This window comes from Chrysochloris asiatica, unplaced genomic scaffold (genome assembly GCF_000296735.1).
Source record: "Chrysochloris asiatica unplaced genomic scaffold, ChrAsi1.0 scaffold00269, whole genome shotgun sequence".
Classification (NCBI taxonomy): domain Eukaryota; kingdom Metazoa; phylum Chordata; class Mammalia; order Afrosoricida; family Chrysochloridae; genus Chrysochloris; species Chrysochloris asiatica.
The window spans coordinates 3,442,160-3,453,025 of record NW_006408787.1 but is presented as its reverse complement, the minus strand read 5'-3'; positions in this window follow the sequence as shown (position 1 = coordinate 3,453,025).

Genomic DNA, 10,866 nt, shown 5'->3' with positions numbered 1-10,866 from the left:
ACTTTAGCAATAATTGCATTCAATATCAATAAATTATGGTAAACAATTTAAAAGAAACAAGTCCTCAGAATAGGCAAAAGTAGTAAGCTGCAACTTTTTCCTATCTTCAAGAAAAGTACTGCTTCTTGCTGGTTTCAAGAGTCATTTCATTTTTAAAGAAGATCTATAAACGGTCAATAAGCACATGAAAAGATGCCCAGTAGCACTAGTCACTAAAGAAATATGAATTAAAACAAAAATGAAACACAGACCCACAGCATTAGCTAAACTGTGAAACACTAGCACCAGCAGAATTCAAGGAATGTGGAACTTTCATGCATTGCTGAAACTATAATAATGACATAGCTACATTAGATTGAAGAAATTCTGGTGACACAGTAAAAGCTCTCAGCTGTTAACCAAAGGCCAGCAGTTGGAACCAACCATCTGCTTTACAGAACAAAGATGTGGCATCTGTCCAACAGTGTTACTATGAATTAGAATTAACTCAATCACAGTGGGTGTGGGGCTCGTTTTAGATCATGTTTACCACAATCTTTTATAAAGTTAAATATTCGGCTACCAAAAGGAGCACATTTATCACTATTTCACATTTACCTAAAATAAATAAAAACCAGAATAATCATGCACAAAGTTTTGTACATGAATATTCTTACAAAGGGACTCTAAATCTTTACAGAAGCAGACAGTTTTATCATTTTTCCTGCAGACAGGTTGGTGGGTTTGAACAGTCAACACTGTTTGTGGTTAGTAGGCCAATGCCTAACTGACAATTAGAAATAAGCTAAATATCCATAAATTTGTGAATACATATACAAACTGTGGTCTAGTCAAACTATGAAGTAGTCCTTAGTGATGAAAAAGATAATCAAACATTAAAACACAAATCAGCACATTGTTGTTGGTACTGTTAAGTGCCATGGAATTGGTTCCGATTCATACCCAACCTGTATAGGGTTTTCAAGGAGCAGTTGGTGAGTTTGAACTGTGGTTCAAAGTGGCCTTGCAATACTGTGCTTTATCCCACAGTGTCAGGACCTCTAACATATTGCTTTAGGTTAAAGTAGGATATAAAAGACTCTATACTATATTTTTAAAAAATTTATATGAAATTCTAGAAAAGACAAGGCTATAGAGAGTCCTGGCACTGTGGGTTAAGGCACTGGACAACAAAGCCGGTTTGAACCATAAGGTTGACAGTTCAAGCTCACAAACCTCTCCTTGGAAATATTATACAGCATTACTATGGGTCAAAATCAACTTGATGACACTTAACTAACTAATATAATATTAAAGGCTAAAAACAGACCAGTTGATGCCTCACAGCAGGGAATAGGAAAAGAGCTTGAGGAAAGTTTTCATGGTAAACAAGCTGATTATCAAATTGTGCAATTGAAATAGGAGTACTAGTATGGTACTACAGGATAAGCACTGGGATGCTAGCCAACATCAGAGGTACAAACACACCAGTTGCTCCACAGAAACCTTTTATAGGCTTGTTATGAGTGTTAACCAGAAGGTTAGCAGTTAGAAAACATCAGCTGTTATGCAGAACAAAGATGTGGGAACCAACTCCATGGCACTAAATAGCAACAGGAATTAAAATAAATGAGTAACATTCTATGAAAATTATACCACTGTTGTTGTTGTAGTTCGGTGTTATAGAGTCCACACCAACTCAAAGCAACCCAATGCACAACAGAAGGAAAACAGTACATGGTCTTGTTCCAATCTCACAATCGTTGCTACTCCTGAGCCCATTGCTGCTACAACTGTGCCAATCCATCTTTTTGGGGGTCTTCCTCTTTTTCTTTGACCCTCCATTTTACCAAACATGATATCGTTCTCTAGGAACTGATCCCTCTAGACAAAATGTCTTACCTATGAGAGACGATATCTGGATATGGGCCATCCTTGTTTCCAAGGAACACTCTGACTGTCCTTTCTTCAACACAGATCTGTTTGTTCTTTTGGCAGACCATGGTAATTTTAATATTCTCCTCCAGCACCATAAATCAGATGCATCAATCCTATGGTCTTCCATATTCACTGTCCATGTTTTGCATGCATGTGAGGTTATTGAAAATACCATGGCTTGGGGCAGATGCACATTAGTTCTCAAACTGACATCTTTGCTCTTCAACACTTAAAGAGGTCTTGTGCTGTGGATTTGCCTAATTTCTTGACTGCTGCTTCTATGAGTGTTGATGGTTGACCCAAACAAAATGAAGTCTTTCACAACTCTCAACTTTTTTACATTTATATGGATGTTTTTAATTAGTCCAGTTGTAAGGATTATTATTTTCTTTACACTAAGATGCAACCCACACCAAAGGTTGTGGTCTTTGATCTTCATCAGTAAGTATTTTAAGCCCTCTTTGCTTTCAGCAAGGAAGTGTGTATCATCTCCATATTGCAGAGTGCTAATGACTCTTTCTCCAATCCTATATACCACATTTTTCCTCATATTATCCAGCTTTTGGGTTATGTGCTCAGCATACTCATAGAACAAGTATGGTGAAAGAATACAGCCCTGGTGCGTGACTTTTCTGATTTTAAACCATTTGGTGTTAATTGTTCTGTTCAAATTGCCTTTTGGTCTATGTACAGTTCCTCATGAGCACAATTAAGTGTTCTGGAATACTCATTCTTTGCAATAGGCTGCATAGCTTGTGATGATCCACACAATCAAAAGCCTTTACCTAGTCAATAAAGAATAGGCATATACCTTTCTGGTTCTCTTCTTTCAGCCAAAATCCATCTGATTTCAGAAATAATATCCAGCAATTTTTGTATTGTCTTTACTTGCTTACACTTTACTTGCATACGATATCAATGATATTGTCTGATGTTTTCTGCATTCCATTGGGTCACTGCATTCCAAAAACACAAACACAGAATTCTTCCAGTCAGTTGTTCAGGTAGTTGTCTTCAAAAATACTTGGCATAGATGAGTGTGTGTCTCCAGTACTTCTTCAGTTTGTTGAAAGATTTTAATTTGTATTCCATCTATTTCCCATGCCATGCTCTTTGCCAATGCTGCTAATGCACCTTAGACTTTGTCCTTCAGTATCATTGGTTCTTGATCATATGCTACCTCTTGAGATGGTTGAACATTGATCATTTCTTTTTGATACAGTAACACTGTTATTCCTTCCATCTTTTGATATTTCTGCATCAGTCAGTATTTTGCCCATAGAATCCTTCATTACCTCAAGTTGAAGTTTAAATTTTTCTTCAGTTCCCTCAGTTTGGGAAACACAACTGTGTTCATCTCTTTTGAATTTCTAACTCCAGATCTTTGGAAATTTTGTTATACTACTTGACTTTTTCTTCTCCATCTGAGTTTGACATTTTCTGTTCAGCTCTTGTCACTCCTCACTTCTTCCATTTGTTTTAGCATCTCTACACTGGAGAGTAAGTTTCAGAGTCTCTTCTGATCTGCATTTTAGTCTTTTCCTTCTTTCTTGTATTCTTATTGACCTTTTGCTTTTCCCCCTGTATGATGTTCTTGATGTCATCCCAGAGCTCCTCTGGTTTTCAGTCCTTGTGTCTATTGCATCACATCTGTTCTTCAGATGATCTCTAAAATCAGGTGGGATATATTCAAGGTCATATTTTAGCTCGTGAGGACTTGCTTTCTTTTTCTTCAGCTTCAGCCTGATCTTGTGTATGAGCAATTGATGGTTTGATTTTCCACAGTCTGCCTTTGTCCTTGTTTTGGTGGATGATATGGAGCTTGTCCACCATCTCTTTCCACAGATATAGTCAATTTGATTTTTGTGTTTTCCATCTGGTGAGATCCATGTATGAAGTCAACTCTTATGTTGTTAAAAAAAAAAAATATTTGCAATGGAGAAGTCATTGGTCTTGCAAATTTCTATCATGTGAACTCCAGAATAGTTTCTATCACCAAGGCCATATTTCTAACTACTGATTCTTCCTCATCATTTCCAACCTTTGCACTCCAGTTGCCAGTAATTATTAATACATCTTGATTGCATGTTTGACTAATTTCAGACTGAAGAAGTTGATAGATATCTTCAATTTCATCATCATTAGCTTTAGTGTTTGGTATGTAAATTTGGATAATAATATTGATTGGTCTTCCTTGTAGGCATATGGATATTATACTATCACAGACAGCATTGAACATAAAGGCAGATCTTGATGATTATTTTTGATGATGAATGTTACATCATTCCTCTTCATTGTCATTATTGGCATAGTAAACCATGTGATTTTAGTATTCAAAATGACCAATACTATTCCATTCCAGCTCACTGATGCTTAGGATATCAATATTTATACATTCCTTTTCATTTTTGACAATTTCCAGTTTTCCTAGATTTATACTTGCACATTCCATGTTTCAATTATTAGTGAATATTCACAGCTGTTTTTCTTCATTTTGAGTTATGCCCCATAAGCAAATGAAGGTCCTGAAGGCTGTACTCGATTTGTGTCATCATGGCCAACTCTTTTTTGAAGACGCAGCTTTTTTTTTCCCTAGTCTCATTTTGAGTGCCTCACAACCTGAGGAGGTCATCTTCTAGCACTATATCTGCCAGTATTCTGGTGCTCTTCATCATGTTTCAATATTCAATATTCTGATGCTGACAGTGTTCCACTGTTATTCATAAGGTTTTCAGTGACTAAATATTTAGTTCATCTGATCTTTTCTCTAGTCTCTCTTTCTTCCTAGTCCATCTTTGTCTGGAAGCTTAGCTGAAATCTGTCCACCATGAGTAGCCCTGCTGGTATTTAAAACACCCATGGTGTAGCTTCTAGAATCACAACAACATGTAAACCACCAATGTATGACCAACTGACAGACAAGTTGTGGAAATTATACCATTGTAATTTTTAAAAAGATTATCAATTCTTTCACATAACGGACAAAAATTTGTAACATGTCTAAACATAATTCAGACCATATATATATATATATATATATTCCTATCACTTGCAATTTTCTCTCTATTTCTCAAACACCATAAATGTGTAGTACCTACAATGTATTTTAGTCTATAACATATTAGTAACATGATGAGGTAGAAAAAAAATCATTTTCTTTTAAAATATAATGAGTATTTAATAGACATATATGTTGTTGTTAAGTGCCATCGAGTCAATTCTGACCCATAGTGACCCTGTAGAGGGTTTCTGAAGAGCAGTTGGTGAGCTTGAGCCACCAACCTTGCAGTTCGAATGACTTTTCAGTCTGACGCATTAACCCACAGTGCTACACCAGAACTCCATCAATAAGACTTTATAAATAAAGTAATAGTATTTTAGGGATACTAAATTAAATATGGACTCGTTTTTGGTGCTATAGGATCAACACTGGACTGCAAACAACAAGGACAGTGGTTCAAACACAGCAGTGGCTCCTTTGAAGCCTTTTAAAAGGTCACTGTGACTCAGAACCGACTAGGTGGAACTTCACAACAATAAGTTAAACATAAATGTAAGAGGTGACTACACACATGGAACTTGTTTTGGCTGATGAGACCCATTTTTTCCACTCTTCCCACAGTTTTAGTCAATTTTATTCTTCTGTATTCTACCTTGTGAGGTCCATGTGTGTAGTCACCCCTTATGTTTATGTGATGGCAATATTAAAGAATTCTATGCCATTGATGATGAAATTAAATTCTATTAACTTCTACATCTGTGGAAAGAGATGGTGGAAAAGCTTCATATCATTAGTCAAAACAAGTCTAAGGGAAGACTATTAAATAGATCATCAATTGCCAATAAGCAAGTTCAGGGTGAAGCTGAAGAAAATTAAAAAGTGTCCCTGAGAGCTAAAATATGACCTGCCTGAATTTAGAGATCATCTCCTGGACAGATTTGATCCATTAGATACTAGTGATCAAAGACCATAAGAATTGTGGGATGACATCATGAGTACCATTGAGACAAGGTAGAAAGGAAATGGATCTCAGAATAGGTTCTACAACTTGCTCTCCAATGTAGAGACGTTAAAGCAAGTGGAAGAAACCATGGGTCAAAAGAGTTGAATACAAAATTCTAAAGGGCAGCTCAAAAAGACAAAGTCAAATAATATAATGAAATGTGCAAAGATCTGGAGTATTCTTTGGGCAAAAATATTTAACCATATAGAAAGCATCAAAAAGATGGAAGAAAGGCACAGTGTTACTTTCTCAAAAAGAAATGGTAGATGTTCAAACATTTCAAGGGCAGATATTATTAAAAGCCAATTATATTGAAGGAAGAAATCACTGTGTACTGAAGGCACTGGCAAAGAACTAGGCTTTGGGAATTGATGGAATACAAATTAAAATCTTTCAACAAACTTATGCAGCACTGGAAGCACTCACACATCTATGCCAGGAGATTTGATTGAAAACAATCTGTATTTGTGCAAATCCATGGAGAGGTGACACAGAAGAATGCAGAAACCATAGGACAATATCATTAATATCACATGCAAGTAAAATTTTGATATAGATAATTTAAAAATTGCTTCAACAATACATTGACAGGGTACTCCCAGAGATTCAAGCCAAATTCAATCAAGGAAGTAAAATGAGAGATCTCATTGCTGAAATTAGATCTTTGGCTGAAAGCAAAGAATACCAGAAAGATGGTTACTGGTGCTTTATTTACTATGCAAAAGTTTTCACCTGTGTGGATCATGACAAGCTGTCAACAGTACTGCAAAGTATTCAGGATCACTTAATTGTGCTTATGAGAAAACTTTACATAGACCAAAAGGCAGCCAACCAATCTAAACAAGTTAACACTGAATGGTTTAAAATCAGGAAATGTGTGTGTTGGAGTTGTATTCTTTCACCATACTTATTCAATCTATATGCTGAGCAAATAATACAAGAAGCTGGACTGTATGAAAAATGAAGTTTGGAGGAATACTCATTAATTAATAAACTTTGATATATAGATGATACAATATTTCTTCCTGACAGTGAAGAAGACTTTTAGTACTTACTGATGAAGATCAAAGACCACAGTCTTTGGGCTGCTCCTCAATATAAAGAAAACTGAAAATCCTCACTACTAAATAACATTGTGAAAAATGTACCAATAAATAACATTATGATAAATTAAGAAAGATTAAAATTGTCAAAGACTTCAATTTATTTGGATCCACCAACAACACTCTTGGAAGCAGCAGTCAATAAATCAAATAACATGTTGCATTAGAAAAATCTACAGTACAAGACCTGTTTAAAGTATTCAAGAGCAAAGATGTCAGTTTGAAGACTAAGGTGCATCTGACTTAAGTTATAGTATTTTCAATAGCTTCATATGTATGTGAAAGTTGGACAATGAATAAGGAAGACTGTTGAAGAATTGATACATTTAAGTTAGGTTATTGGAGAAGAATATTTTAAGCACCAGGAACCACCCAAGGATCCGAAAAAAAAAAAAAAATCTGTGTTGGAAGTACAAAACCTAATGCTCCTTAGAAGCCAAGATGGCCTGACTTTGTCCCTCATATTTCAGACATGTTATCAGGCTGGAGACATACATCATGCTTGATAAAGTGTAAGAACTTACAACGGTATGGATTGACCATTGGCACAGTGACAACAGCAATGGGCTCAAGCATAGCAGCTATTGTAGGGATGGTCGGTGTTTCATTCTGTTGCGCATAGTGTCACTATGAGTCAGAATAGGCTCACTGGCACTTGACAATGACGAAAATGTACAAAATCTTGAATGATATAGAAAATATCAAAGGAACATGGAAGATGAATACAGATTTGTTGTAGCAAAAAGAAATGGTTGATGTTCAATCATTTCTAGAGGGAACATATGATCAAAAACCATATGACCAAAAACCATCTGACCAATGGTACTGAAGGTAGAAAGTCAAGCTGCATTGAAGGCACTGGAGCAAAAAAAAAAGGAGTCCTGGTGTGCCACTGTAGGATAAACACTAAATGTTGTTCTTGTTAAGTGCCGTTGAGTTGATTCCAACCCATAGTGACTCTCTATAGGGTTTCCAAGGAGCAGCTGGTGAACTTGAACCACTGAACTTGTAGTTCAAATGACTTTGCAGTCTGACATATTAACCCACAGTACCACATCAGGACTCTAAACACTGGATAGGTAACCATGAATCTGCTGTTCAAATCTGTCAACTCCTCCTTGGAAACATTATATATGGTCACAGGTATTGATGGAACATAAACTGAAATATTTCAACAAATTTATACAGCACTGGAGGCATTCATCTATGCCCAGAAATTTGGAAAACCACTTCCTCGCCAACTGATCAGAAGAGATTTATATTTTTTCCCATTCCGAAGAGATGTGACTCACGAATCCTAAAATTAACAATACCATTAATATCACATTTAAGTAAACTTTTCTGAAGATGATTAAAAAATGACTGCAACAGTACATTAACAGGGTATTGCCAGAAGTATAAGCCAGATTCTGCAAAGGATGTGGTACAGGAGACATCGCTGCTGATGTAATTTGGGTGTTAGCTGAATGCAGAGAATACCTAACGATGTTAACTTGTGCTTTATTGACTATGCAAATGCTTTTGACTCTCTGAATCATGACAAGCTATGGATAATATTGAAAAATATCAGTACATAAGAACACATCATTTCGCTCATGAGGAACCTACACATAGTTCACAAATCAGTTTTTGAACAGAATAAGGGAATAGTAGGTGGTTCAAAATCAGGAAAGGTGTGCACCAGGTTTGTATTCTTCCAGTTTATTTATTCAATATGTATGCTGAGCAAATACTCTGAGGAGATGAATTATTTGAAGAATAAAGTGGTGTTGGGATTATAGAATGATACACCAGTACTTGCTGGAAGTGAAAAGGACTTAAATATTTACTGATGAACATCAGTATGAATTACAGTTCAATGTAAAGAAAATGAAAATGCTCAGAACTGGATCCGTAAATAACGTCATGATAAATGGAGAAAAGATAGGTTTTGTTAAAGATTTCATTTTGCTTGAATCCACAATCAACACTCATGAAAGCAGTATTCAAGAAATCAATGTATTGCATTAGACAAATCTGCTGCATAAGATCTCTTTAAAGTGTTCAAGAACAAAAAGGACTAAGATTTTCCTGATTCATGTCACAGTATTTTAATTGCTTCATATGTGTGTAAAAGTTGGATAATGAATAAAGAAAGTTATAGAAGAATTAATGCATTTGAACAATGGTATTAGAAAATAATATCAAAAGTACTATGAAATGTGAGAAGAACAAACTCAACTGTGTTGGAAGAAATACAGTCAGAATGCTCCTTAGAAGTCAGGATGGTGAAATTTTTGTCTCTAAAACTTCAGACATGTTATCAGGAGGGTCCTGTCCATATAGAGGGACATCATGCTTTGTAAAGTGGAAGGTCAGTGAAAATGAGGAAGGCGCCAAGTAAATGGATTGGCATGGTGGCAGTAGTAATGGACTCAAGCATAACAATTGTGAGGAGGGTGCAGGACTAGGCAGTGTTTCATTCTGTGGTTCACAGAGTTGCTATGCATGGGAGCCATCTTGATGGCACATAACAAGTTAAATATGACTTTTTTTTCCTACATTAAATTTATAGATGTGTCTCTGTTCTGTAGCTTTGTTTGCAAATAGTAACTTGCCACTTGTTGATGTGTATATTTTGTTTTCTTCATGTGCTTCTAATGTACTCTGACATTCTTTAGTCAACAAGGTCAGAGAGTGTACTAGTATGAATTCATCATGTCATGAGAGCTGTCTGCATCTACAAAAAACAGAACAATTTTTCTCTAGAAAAATGGAACCAGTGACCTAGATATCCCTAGGTGGTGCATATGGTTAAATGCTTTACTACTTGCTGAAAGTTTGGAAGTTTGAATTCGGATAGAGTAGTTTTGGAAGACAGGCCTGGTGTTTGGCTTTTCAATGGAAACGAATAACAATATGTATTGTTGCCATAGATTGAGAGAGAGAGAGAGATTTACTTCAAAGATATGGGTCAAGTAATTGTGGGGGCTGGCAAATCCAAAAATTGTGAATGAAATAACAAGCTGGTGAGTCATGCAGACTTGCATCCCAAAATATGGAGATCAGGCAAACAGCTTCTGGAAGAATGAAGAGCAATTGGCAAAATGTCTGGAGGCAAAACAAAAGCTTGTGAAACCCCCCCTTAAGTACTTTATCTGATCAAATGTTAAGGAAGAAAGACTTATGGGCAACAGTTAAGTGTTTTGCTACTAATCAGAAAGGTCAAATCCACTTAGAAGTTCCACAGAAGAAAGACTTGGTGATCTGATCCCAGAGAGATTACAGTTTAGAAAGAGGAAATTCTACTCTTTCACATGGGGTTATCATGAGTTGAAATTGACCTGACAGCAGCTAACAACTTCAAAAACATTGTGAAAATAATCTGCTTTATTTGATGCCACCTGAGTTAGTCACATGTAATCATTAGGTCCTGGTGTGTGGCTGGAGGATAACCACTAAACTTCTAACTGCAAAGTTAGCAGTTCAAACCCACCCACCAGCTGCTCCTCAGAAACCTTATGCAGGGTCACTATGAGTCAGGACTGACTCAACAGGACTTAAGAACAACAATTAATACATAGGCATCTTGGTGGCACAATGATTAAGCACTCTATTGCTAAACAAAAGATCATTGGTTCAAAACCACTGGTCAGTCACTCCAAAAGGAGAAAAATGTGACCATCAGCTTTCATAAAGATGACAGCCTTTATAACCTATGGAACAGGTCTACTGTGTGCTGTAGGGTTGCTATGAGGTGGAATGACTCATCAGCATATGTATGCAATAAGTTCTAATTACTGTATTAACAGTAACTAGAGTAGTGCTTCTATGGTGACGTAGGATAAGCACTGAGCCCATCA